The sequence below is a fragment of the Salmo salar genome, unplaced genomic scaffold (genome assembly GCF_965601325.2).
Source record: "Salmo salar unplaced genomic scaffold, fSalSal1 ptg000117l, whole genome shotgun sequence".
Taxonomy (NCBI): domain Eukaryota; kingdom Metazoa; phylum Chordata; class Actinopteri; order Salmoniformes; family Salmonidae; genus Salmo; species Salmo salar.
In genome coordinates this window covers 2,145,001-2,156,142 of record NW_027675317.1, presented here as the reverse complement: position 1 = coordinate 2,156,142, position 11,142 = coordinate 2,145,001, and the positions used below count along the sequence as shown (strand labels likewise).

At 47.4% G+C, this 11,142-nt stretch overlaps 1 protein-coding gene across 1 annotated transcript in view; it reads right to left on the bottom strand.

The window, feature by feature from the left end:
* Positions 1 to 9,234: 9,234 nt before the first annotated feature.
* The window catches only part of LOC145866012 (uncharacterized), a 92,017-nt gene continuing 90,109 nt past the window's right edge, over positions 9,235 to 11,142 (bottom strand). Inside the window, exons 6-7 of the mRNA XM_082970896.1 lie at positions 10,656 to 11,142; positions 9,235 to 10,268 (exon numbers count right to left, since the gene is read on the bottom strand). The exon at positions 10,656 to 11,142 is cut by the window's right edge and continues 2,120 nt beyond it. The gene's annotated coding sequence lies outside the window, so the exon portion shown is untranslated. The remainder of the gene's footprint in view (positions 10,269 to 10,655) is intronic.

Genomic DNA, 11,142 nt, shown 5'->3' with positions numbered 1-11,142 from the left:
CTACCATATACAGACACCAACTAGTATCCCCTTTATGATCTAGCCAGGTCATTACAGTATATACAGTATCTCTACCATCTAGCCAGGTCATTACAGTATATACAGTATCTCTACCATCTAGCCAGGTCATTACAGTATATACAGTATCTCTACCATCTAGCCAGGTCATTACAGTATATACAGTATCTCTACCATATACAGACACCAACTAGTATCCCCTTTATGATCTAGCCAGGCCATTACAGAGATTTCATGATGGATCTGGCATGTGAGCTTTGTGAGAACCACATGAACACAGAGAAAGAAGCTACAGTCACCAAGCAGGAAGCAGGTCCTGCTCTCCCTTTTCCCCCAGGCACCACATCTCCCTCGGGGGAGAAAGAAGCTACAGTCACCAAGCAGGAAGCAGGTCCTGCTCTCCCTTTTCCCCCAGGCACCACATCTCCCTCGGGGGAGAAAGAAGCTACAGTCACCAAGCAGGAAGCAGGTCCTGCTCTCCCTTTTCCCCCAGGCACCACATCTCCCTCGGGGGAGAAAGAAGACACAATGTCAAGTCGGCAGGTGCACACCGAACAAGGCCAGTGAAAACCGATTAGATTTGTTTGTGGACGCGAAGCATAAAGAGAAGATGGGATTGATTCACGTGTAAAGGTGCGGTACAGTGTCTGATACAATCAACAAATTATTGTTTTAATATCTTGTCATCAATATATTTCCACAAATATTTATTTATGAAATTCATCTTTTACAATTGTTCACTGTTTTTTTTGTTTCTAATTTGTCAAAAGAAACTGTAAATTGACTTTATTAATTACTATAACTCTATTACTAATCAAATCTACAAATACAGTTGATCAAATGGATTACACTGTAGTGTTTTATTGTCAGGGAAATAGGCTGTAGGACAATTTTATTTTCTACTTTGGAGAATTAACAATTGTTGTTATTTTATTTATATATTTCCACTCATATTTCTTCATGTAATTTATCCTTTACAATAGTTTATACACTATGTATCAAGTGTTTATTTAACAAACCATGTTTTCACACCTTGCACCTTGCTGGTTGATATGCATCTGATGCATATGCTAAAGTGGACGCCTGGCAACTTTCTCTAGCGGGGACGTATATGCTGATAGACCAGGTGGTTCTAGTGTTAAGGACTGGTAGATGGGTGTTCTGATGGGCTGATAGACCAGGTGGTTCTAGTGTTAAGGACTGGTAGATGGGTGTTCTGATAGGCTGATAGACCAGTTGGTTCTAGTGTTAAGGACTGGTAGATGGGTGTTCTGATAGGCTGAAAGACCAGGTGGTTCTAGTGTTAATTAATGACTGGTAGATGGGTGTTCTGATAGGCTGATAGACCAGGTGGTTCTAGTGATAAGGACTGGTAGATGGGTGTTCTGATAGGCTGATAGACCAGGTGGTTCTAGTGTTAAGGACTGGTAGATGGGTGTTCTGATAGGCTGATAGACCAGGTGGTTCTAGTGATAAGGACTGGTAGATGGGTGTTCTGATAGGCTGATAGACCAGGTGGTTCTAGTGATAAGGACTGGTAGATGGGTGTTCTGATAGGCTGATAGTCCAGGTGGTTCTAGTGTTAAGGACTGGTAGATGGGTGTTCTGATAGGCTGATAGACCAGGTGGTTCTAGTGTTAATTAATGACTGGTAGATGGGTGTTCTGATAGGCTGATAGACCAGGTGGTTCTAGTGTTAATTAATGACTGGTAGATGGGTGTTCTGATAGGCTGATAGACCAGGTGGTTCTAGTGTTAAGGACTGGTAGATGGGTGTTTTGATAGGCTGATAGACCAGGTGGATCTAGTGTTAAGGACTGGTAGATGGGTGTTTTGATAGGCTGATAGACCAGGTGGTTCTAGTGTTAAGGACTGGTAGATGGGTGTTCTGATAGGCTGATAGACCAGGTGGTTCTAGTGTTAAGGACTGGTAGATGGGTGTTCTGATAGGCTGAAAGACCAGGTGGTTCTAGTGTTAAGGACTGGTAGATGGGTGTTCTGATAGGCTGATAGACCAGGTGGTTCTAGTGATAAGGACTGGTAGATGGGTGTTCTGATATGCTGAAAGACCAGGTGGTTCTAGTGTTAATTAATGACTGGTAGATGGGTGTTCTAATAGGCTGATAGACCAGGTGGTTCTAGTGTTAAGGACTGGTAGATGGGTGTTCTGATAGACCAGGTGGTTCTAGTGTTAAGGACTGGTAGATGGGTGTTCTGATAGGCTGATAGACCAGGTGGTTCTAGTGTTAATTAATGACTGGTAGATGGGTGTTCTGATAGGCTGAAAGACCAGGTGGTTCTAGTGTTAAGGACTGGTAGTTGGTGTTCTGATAGGCTGATAGAGCAGGTGGTTCTAGTGTTAATGACTGGTAGACGGGTGTTCTGATAGGCTGATAGACCAAGTGGTTCTAGTGTTAATGACTGGTAGATGGGTGTTCTGATAGGCTGATAGACCAGGTGGTTCTAGTGTTAAGGACTGGTAGATGGGTGTTCTGATAGGCTGATAGACCAGGTGGTTCTAGTGTTAAGGACTGGTAGATGGGTGTTCTGATAGGCTGAAAGACCAGGTGGTTCTAGTGTTAAGGACTGGTAGATGGGTGTTCTGATAGGCTGATAGTCCAGGTGGTTCTAGTGTTAAGGACTGGTAGATGGGTGTTGACCATTCACTCATGCTGACCGGCTCCAGTACTTTGTTCTTGACTAAAGCCTCCAAGTCAGCCTAGACTTTTGGTCAGATAGGATAAGCTACAGGTCCTGCTTTCAGAACCTTTGGTTTGCTGTCTGGCTTAATGCCAAGCTTCCCTGTGATGTCGTTCATACAACCCTGCTGTCCATTAAATCCATCTGTTTCTTTAAGATGGCAGGTAGGTCTGTGTTTCCACGTGTCATTGTCTGCACTGATGGCCAGTCCAGTGTGATTTTCTCCAACTATGAACATCCCAGTAGTGACACATAGTCTCCTTTCAGGAGGTAGAGTGGCAGCTTTCAGTTTGTCTGTATACCTGAACTGTGACATCAGTGATGTCTCTCAAGGTGACAGATTCACCTGTGTAAGTCTTTAACACGAGGTGCGCTGGTTGAAGTGATTTCCTGGTCTGATGAGTCACTCACCTCAGTGTTCTCTTACTCAACAGTGTGAACATGTTTCTTGTTTCCCGTTTTGCATTTTCTGTTCTCTTTTTGTTTGTAGAGGATTTGTCAAGTGTGTATTTTTTTACCACAGGCTGGACAATCCATGTCCTTACACCAGCATGTAGAATCCTGACATCCCTTTATACCACAGGCTGGACAATCCATGTCCTTACACCAGCATGTAGAATCCTGACATCCCTTTATACCACAGGCTGGACAATCCATGTCCTTACACCAGCATGTAGAATCCTGACATCCCTTTATACCACAGGCTGGACAATCCATGTCCTTACACCAGCATGTAGAATCCTAACATCCCTTTATACCACAGGCTGGACAATCCATGTCCTTACACCAGCATGTAGAATCCTGACATCCCTTTATACCACAGGCTGGACAATCCATGTCCTTACACCAGCATGTAGAATCCTGACATCCCTTTATACCACAGGCTGGACAATCCATGTCCTTACACCAGCATGTAGAATCCTGACATCCCTTTATACCACAGGCTGGACAATCCATGTCCTTACACCAGCATGTAGAATCCTGACACCCCTTTATACCACAGGCTGGACAATCCATGTCCTTACACCAGCATGTAGAATCCTGACATCCCTTTATACCACAGGCTGGACAATCCATGTCCTTACACCAGCATGTAGAATCCTGACATCCCTTTATACCACAGGCTGGGCAATCCATGTCCTTACACCAGCATGTAGAATCCTGACATCCCTTTATACCACAGGCTGGACAATCCATGTCCTTACACCAGCATGTAGAATCCTGACATCCCTTTATACCACAGGCTGGACAATCCATGTCCTTACACCAGCATGTAGAATCCTGACATCCCTTTATACCACAGGCTGGACAATCCATGTCCTTACACCAGCATGTAGAATCCTGACATCCCTTTATACCACAGGCTGGGCAATCCATGTCCTTACACCAGCATGTAGAATCCTGACATCCCTTTATACCACAGGCTGGACAATCCATGTCCTTACACCAGCATGTAGAATCCTGACATCCCTTTATACCACAGGCTGGACAATCCATGTCCTTACACCAGCATGTAGAATCCTGACATCCCTTTATACCACAGGCTGGACAATCCATGTCCTTACACCAGCATGTAGAATCCTGACATCCCTTTATACCACAGGCTGGACAATCCATGTCCTTACACCAGCATGTAGAATCCTGACATCCCTTTATACCACAGGCTGGACAATCCATGTCCTTACACCAGCATGTAGAATCCTGACATCCCTTTATACCACAGGCTGGACAATCCATGTCCTTACACCAGCATGTAGAATCCTGACATCCCTTTATACCACAGGCTGGACAATCCATGTCCTTACACCAGCATGTAGAATCCTGACATCCCTTTATACCACAGGCTGGGCAATCCATGTCCTTACACCAGCATGTAGAATCCTGACATCCCTTTATACCACAGGCTGGACAATCCATGTCCTTACACCAGCATGTAGAATCCTGACATCCCTTTATACCACAGGCTGGACAATCCATGTCCTTACACCAGCATGTAGAATCCTGACATCCCTTTATACCACAGGCTGGACAATCCATGTCCTTACACCAGCATGTAGAATCCTGACATCCCTTTATACCACAGGCTGGACAATCCATGTCCTTACACCAGCATGTAGAATCCTGACATCCCTTTATACCACAGGCTGGGCAATCCATGTCCTTACACCAGCATGTAGAAGAAGCCTGATTTCCCACCTTGCCACAGTGGAAGCATGTGACTTGATTTTCCCGTCTCTGATTTTCAGTTGAAACTCTGAGCACTTTTCCTTTTTTTGTGATCAACTTTTTTATTTATTATAAAGGAACACAGACAAGAACAAAAAGCAGCAGGAATGGCTATACAGCTAGAGACACAATACTGTTAATATATATATCAGAACTAATAGCAGCAGGAATGGTTATACAGCTAGAGACACAATACTGTTAATATATATATCAGAACTAATAGCAGCAGGAATGGTTATACAGCTAGAGACACAATACTGTTAATATATATATCAGAACAAATAGCAGCAGGAATGGTTATACAGCTAGAGACACAATACTGTTAAAATATATATCAGAACTAATAGCAGCAGGAATGGTTATACAGCTAGACACAATACTGTTAATATATATATCAGAACTAATAGCAGCAGGAATGGTTATACAGCTAGAGACACAATACTGTTAATATATATATAAGTATAATATGTAAACCAGGTATTGCAGGTAAAAACAATTATAATTAACCACATATACAATCACTCACCTGAGCTGCATCAACCCCTCCTGGGACCACCCCAACCCACCCTCCATCCCCTCCTGGGACCACCCCAACCCACCCTCCATCCTCTCCTGGGACCACCCCAACCCACCCTCCAACCCCTCCTGGTACCACCCCAACCCACCCTCCAACCCCTCCTGGGACCACCCCAACCCACCCTCCATCCCCTCCTGGGACCACCCCAACCCACCCTCCTACACCTCCTGGGACCAACCCAACCCACCCTCCAACACCTCCTGGGACAGATTTTGACTCATATTGACTGATAAGACTGAGCTATTTAAAAACACTTTTTCAACATTTCAAGATAGCAGTTAGTTCAGTTTGATCTTATTAAAGACAGCTGTATCATTTTTTTATTCATTTTGACATATTGTTTGGGACCACTTTTTTTGCTCTGTTTGAAGGCTGTCAGCTTCTTCTCAGGAAGAGAATCCCTTAGCCTTTCGACTAATTTTGGGTTAGTTCGACTCATTTTGGGTTAGTTCTCTCAAGAAGAACTAACCCATCTCAACATGACAGAAAGTAAGACAGGAGAACCTATTTCAACATGACGGAGAGTAAGACAGGAGAACCTATTTCAACATGACGGAGAGTAAGTCAGGAGTCCCTGACCTTATCTTCTCTCAAGAAGATGTCTGGTAGGCCCATTTAAATACCTTTTTTGGACATTTCAAGAGCCGTCCGCCAGTCCGGAGCCGCCAGAGCCGCCCGCCAGTCCAGAGCCGCCCGCCAGTCCGGAGCTGCCCGCCAGTCCAGAGCCGCCCGCCAGTCCAGAGCCGCCAGAGCCGCCCGCCAGTCCAGAGCCACCTAAGTGGGCGAAGCCTAGGGTGGAGCGGAGTCCACGTCCCGAACCTAAGCCACCTCCAGTATAGGTGGGTTGGGGAGGGGGGGTGTAGCACTAGTGCCGTCGTTGACGGCAGCCACCCTCCCTTCCCTCCCTTTTTGTTTAGGGGGTATTTGGGTTTTGTTTTTGTTCTTGTTTTGGGGGGGATTTTGGTTTTTCTTTTTAGGTGCATTCTGGGGTCTGCACCTTTAGGGGGGGTACTGTCACGTCCTGACCAGCAGAGGGAGTAATTGTATTATATTTGGTCAGGACGTGGCAGAGGGGTATTTGTTTCATATGGTTCGGGTTGTGTGTGTTATTTAAGGGGTGTTTGATTTATGTAGTCTGGGGTTTAAGTTTTGTTCTAGTGTTGGTGTCACGTCCTGACCAGCAGATGGAGCTATTGTTTTAGTTTTGGGGTCAGGACGTGGCAGTTTTGTGTATGAGAATGTTTGTATTGTTGATTGGGACTTCCAATTGAAGGCAGGTGTGTTGAGTTGCCGTTGATTGGAAGTCCTATATAGGTGTGTGTGTTTTTCTTTGGGGTTGTGGGTGGTTGTTCTTGCACTGCGTTTTTGTATGCCTGTAAGACTGTCCCTGTTGTGTTTATTGTTTTTTCAGCGGATGCTTTACTCGTTTTTTTTAAATTAAAATATGAGCATCCATATTCCCGCTGCGCCTTGGTCCTCCTTTCAACAGCACGAAGGATTTTGTGACAGAACCACCCACCAAAGGACCAAGCAGCAGAAGAGGAGGAAGCCACTGGAGAAAAAAATGGAGGAATGGACCTGGCAGGACGAAAGACAATTCTGGGAGGACAAGTTAAGGGAGCTAAGGGAACCTGAGAGGCAGCCCCAAGATTTTTTTTTGGGGGGGGCACACGAGTAGTTTGGCCAGGCCAGGGAAGAGCCGTAAGCCAGCTACCCGTGACTACAGGGAGGTGCGTATGAGGTGGAGGGCGCCATGTTACGCTGAGGTACGCACCATCTCGCCTATACGGACGCACAGCCCAGTCCGCCCGGTACCAGCGCCCCGCAGGTGCCAGGGCAAGGTGAGCATCGAGCGGAAGGGGTGAAGCCAACCCTGCACTCAAGACCACCAGTGCGCCCTTTCGGTCCGGTGTTTCCCGCTAGACGCACTAGCATGGAGGTGCGTGTCTCCAGGCTGGCACGTCCAGTACCAGCCCCACGCATCAGGAGTCTAGTGCGTCAGCCCAGTCTCGCCAGGCGTAAGTCGCCAGAGCTGCCCGCAAGTCAACAGTCACCAGAGCTGCCCGCCAGTCAACAGTCACCAGAGCTGCCCGCCAGTCAACAGTCACCAGAGCTGCCCGCAAGTCAACAGTCACCAGAGCTGCCCGCCAGTCAACAGTCGCCAGAGCTGCCCGCCAGTCAACAGTCGCCAGAGCTGCCCGCCAGTCAACAGTCACCAGAGCTGCCCGCCAGTCGTACGTCGCCAGAGCTGCCCGCCAGTCGTACGTCGCCAGAGCTGCCCGCCAGTCGTACGTCACCAGAGCTGCCCGCCAGTCGTACGTCACCAGAGCTGCCCGCCAGTCAGGAGTCACCAGAGCTGCCCGCTAGTCAGGAGCCGCCAGAGCCGCCCGCTAGTCAGAAGCTGCCAGAGCCGACTGCCCGGTTCTGCCAGAGTGGCCCGACTGCCCGGTTCTGCCAGAGTGGCCCGACTGCCCGGTTCTGCCAGAGTGGCCAGACTGCCCGGTTCTGCCAGAGTGGCCCGACTGCCCGGTTCTGCCAGAGGTGTCCGCCTGCCCGGATCTGTCAGGGTGCCCTGCCTGCCCTCCGGCCCAGCCCGAGTGGCCCTCCTGTCCTCCGGCCCAGCCCGAGTGGCCCTCCTGTCCTCCGGCCCAGCCCGACTGGCCCTCCTGCCCCCCGGCCCAGCCCGAGTGGCCCTCCTGCCCCCCGGCCCAGCCCGAGTGGCCCTCCTGCCCTCCGGCCCAGCCCGAGTGGCCCTCCTGCCCTCCGGCCCAGCCCGAGTGGCCCTCCTGTCCTCCGGCCCAGCCCGAGTGGCCCTCCTGTCCTCCGGCCCAGCCCGAGTGGTCCTCCTGTCCTCCGGCCCAGCCCGAGTGGCCCGCATGTCTTCCGACCCAGCCCGAGTGGTCGGTCTGCCAGGGTCAGCCCGAGTGGCCCGTCTGCAGCTATCGGCGCCACCAAAGTGGGCGACGCCGAAGGTGGAGCGAGGTCCACGTCCTGCACCTGAGCCACCTCCAGGATAGGTGGGTTGGGGAGGGAGGGTGTAGCACAGTGCCGTCGGTGACAGCAGCCACCCCCCTTCCCTCCCTTATTGTTTAGGGGTTATTGTTTATGGGTTTTTTGTTGGTGTTTTCTGTTGGTAGGTGCATTCCGGGGTCTGCACCTTTAGGGGGGGGGGGTACTGTCACGTCCTGACCAGCAGATGGAGCTATTGTTTTAGTTTTGGGGTCAGGACGTGGCAGTTTTGTGTATGAGAATGTTTGTATTGTTGATTGGGACTTCCAATTGAAGGCAGGTGTGTTGAGTTGCCTTTGATTGGAAGTCCTATATAGGTGTGTGTGTTTTTCTTTGGGGTTGTGGGTGGTTGTTCTTGCACTGCGTTTTTGTATGCCTGTAAGACTGTCCCTGTTGTGTTTATTGTTTTTTCAGTGGATGCTTTACTCCTTTTTTAAAAATTAAAATATGAGCATCCATATTCCCGCTGCGCCTTGGTCCTCCTTTCAACAGCACGATGGATTTTGTGACAGTTGGTTTTCTATGGTTTATCTAGTTGTTCTGTTTCTTTGTTAGTCTGTGTGGCTCCCGATCAGGAACAGCTGTATGTCGTTGTTCCTGATTGGGAGTCATGTATTAGGAGTGTGTTTTCACCTGGGGTTTGTGGGTTGTTGATTTTGCACTGCTGTATGTAAGTCCAAAAAATGACAAACCGACAGACAGGCTTTCTTGTTTTCCGTGTTCATTTTATTCTAATTAAATAGAAGAATGAGCATTCCCATCTGCGTTTTGTCATCCATTCACCACGACAGCCATTACAACATGAGACAGGGAGAAGCAATGTAAAATCAATAATGAAATTGTTTCCACAATTAACATGCTTTTTCTTGTTTCAAGTATGTTTTATTATGAAAAGTACAATATAACCATATATACTTGTACAACTATGGAGCGTATGTCCACATATAATTGTACAATTTGTTTTTCCAACATAAAAGACAAGAAATGATCACATTGGTATTTTAACAGTGTTATTGTAAGAGTTTAAATGTTTAAACAGAGGATACATCTAAAACAGGATAAAACAAGTGCAGTATGTTGTGAGAATGTTACTTTAACGTCGACTCATAACGTCACACTATAACTTCATGGGAGTCTTGTGGAAAGACTGCATGTTGTTTTGGGTGGATTGAGTGACGTCTACAAGCCTGTCACGTGTGAGTGTCCAGTTATTATTTCAGGGACACTGAGGATTCATCATAAACCCAAAACCCTGGATAGAGGGGCTCAGTGAATGTGGAGGTGAATGTGATCAGGTGGGTCAGTGTGTCAGAGGAGGCTCTATAGAAGGACAGAGTGCCGGCTGACCAGTCCAGATACACTCCTACTCTGTGGGAGCTGGAGGAGGGGACGTCTATGGTAGTGGAGTTATTATTATGCCTGGCAATGTAACTGTAGTCAGAGCAGGTCAGACTCCAGGACTTGTCATTCCATCCAAGCCAACAGTCCTCACCCCTTCCTCTCCTGCTGATTCCTTTATATGTCACTCCTATATCAACCTCTCTCCCACTCCACTCTACCTCCCAGTAACAGCGCCCAGTCAGACCCTCTCTACACAGCACCTGTCTGCAGTCCTCAAATCTCTCTGGGTGATCAGGATACGGCTGCTCCTCTCTCATACATGTCACCTTTCTGTTCTCCTCAGACAGAGAGAGGAGTCTGTCTACTGTGTTTAGGTCCAGTGTGAGATCACAGACATCTGATGGATGAAACCAGACACAATATTAGAAATCATCATCATTCACATTAGAATGTTAACTCACTTTTCACTAATTCATTTAATGTAGATGTTTCTAGGTATCAAAAGGAGAAGTTAAGGTAACTTGAGACTTGTTGAATGATCACATGTTATACTGTATGGTAATATAATACACACTTATTCACATTAATTACACACACACACACACACACACACACACACACACACACACAGCAACTCTTTGTAAACGTTGGTGTCCCTGATTTGTGCTTCTGTAGAACTACAGATGATATTTAATATGACCAAGTCAGTAATGATGGTGGTCTTTGACTTAACTTGAATTAAGACTTATTCTTAGTCATATTCTTCACAGCAGTCAACACTCACATTTTCTAAGTCCAGGTTTCATTCTGTTCTCTCCACCATGTTCCACACTGTAGCGGTAAGCAGAAAAACAGACAGTCATTGAGGGATACACCTGAACTCACACTCACACACACACACACACACACACACACACACACACACACACACACACACACACACACACACACACACACACACACACACACACACACACACACACACACACACTCACACACTCACACTCACACAAACTGGACACAAACACACACACACTGGACACAAACACACACACACTGGACACACACACACACACACACACAAACTGGACAAAAAGACACACAGGACACACACACACACACACGGTCAAGCGTGGTAAGAACATTTTCAGTGTTTGTGTCCAGTGTGTGTGTCCAGTAAGTGTGTGTCCAGTGTGTGTGTCCAGTGTGTGTGTATGTGTCCAGTGTGTGTGTGTGTGTGTCCTGTGTGTGTGTGTGTCCTGTGTGTGTGT